Here is a 1,780-nt window from a genome sequence, read left to right on the forward strand (position 1 = left end):
ATTTACCTCTGGAGAGCCTTCAGAGAGTCTTTAGCCTTGAGCAGGACTGGCTATTCATGGGTAGCCAACCACCCACTTGTCTCCAAAATTGAAGAAATTTGGGTGTCAAGGTGACCTCCCAGCATTCAGACCCAAGATGGTACAGATGGAGACTGACCCTTCATTCATGAGTCATTCTAGAGTCCGAATACACCAGATTCACTCTCCCTCCCACAACCCGTTATGGTTTCCGTTAATTTGTAACCCACTTTATTGGGGTTAAAATTTATTTTCTAACTTTAGTTTTGGCTTCAAAACAACTATGTTCATGGTCTTGAGTTTCAATTTGCTAGTTTCAATGGGTCATGGAAAATGACAGACTCTAGATGGAAGCATCTCCAGTTTTCACTTCAATATAGTCTTATGGAAAACACAAAGCAGACAATATCGTATAGAATGGCAATGAGGTAGACAGAACAGAAAACATTCAGTGAGGGGGACAGAAAATAGTTAATATTTAAGACAGAACCAAGTCAATGTTCCTATGTTGGCTTTTCTTTGGATTTTTATAGCCTGGGGGTTTCACTGGCTGGATTTCTGGGCTTTAAGGGATAAACACAGACTTTGGGTGAACACACCATATCCTTGGGTTCAAATCCAGGTTCTATCACTTACTGGCTTATAAGTCTTAGACAAGTTATTTATTCTCTCTTGGGCTTTTATTCTTCACTAGTAATGGTGACCGTTCTTTCATAGGTTGTCTCTACAATTAAATGAATACTTGGTACAGTGCTTGGCATTTATGAAATGCTCAAGAAGTGGTAGACCCTATTATCATCATTATTCATGCTATTGTATCTTGTATCTCCCTGGGAATATAGTGTGTTTTCACATAGTAGGTACTCAACAAATGTTTGATGAACCTCTGCTTTGGACAGATAGACAGGTTGGGTTTTCTCTCCTTTCCTGAAGGCACTCCTGGTGGGCAACTCTCCTCCACTTCCCATACTAGGTTGAAAATTCTTCTGTTCTTCTGTAGAAACAACTTGAGCACTCTTGTTTGGTTTCCTTTCAGTCTTATACTTGTTCACCTTCAAAATGTTTAGTAGCTGGTACAGTATGCTGCAAGGAGGTCCCCCTCCCTCCCAGCAGAAAAGCAAGGCAAAGGAAGTCTGCAAAAACAACCAGGGGTGTTAAATTACTCATGTTTATTTATAACAGACCTTCAGCCAGTACAGTACAAAACTTACAGTAGTATATCTCCGTTACACAAATATTTACTTACAATATATTACATATACAAAATGCTTTGCAATAAGTCTCAAAAGCTAGTTTAACTCCCCTTGAGAAAGGAGAAAAACTCTTTTAAAAAAAAAAGGGGGCGGGGGAAGGGGGAACCAGAGGAAAAGGAGGAGGTGAAGGGCTAAGGTCCAAGGAGACACCAAGCATAGGCTACAAATGAAACCCTGGGAGAGAGAGAAGAGAGGTGGTATTGCACTTGCTTCTGTGTTTTATTTTTTTTTTCTTTTTGTTCTTCATAACTTCTGATTAAAAATATATATCATATATATATTATGTACACAAGGAAAGAAGCTGCCGGAAGTATTACAAAATCCCATCTGCAGCTTGGACACTGACACGAAAAAACAAAGGTCTGGAAAAGTGTCTATTTAGAAATTTTTTTGTGTGGTGTTGATTTTAAATATCAATATAAAAGGAAAACACCTCTTTTCTCCATGTGGGTTTCAATGTATTTTTTTTTCTTTTTCTTTACTTTTTTTTTTTTTTTTTTTTTTTTTTT

This window comes from Neophocaena asiaeorientalis, unplaced genomic scaffold, assembly GCF_003031525.2.
Source record: "Neophocaena asiaeorientalis asiaeorientalis breed wild unplaced genomic scaffold, Neophocaena_asiaeorientalis_V1.1 scaffold134, whole genome shotgun sequence".
NCBI classification, from domain to species: Eukaryota; Metazoa; Chordata; class Mammalia; order Artiodactyla; family Phocoenidae; genus Neophocaena; species Neophocaena asiaeorientalis.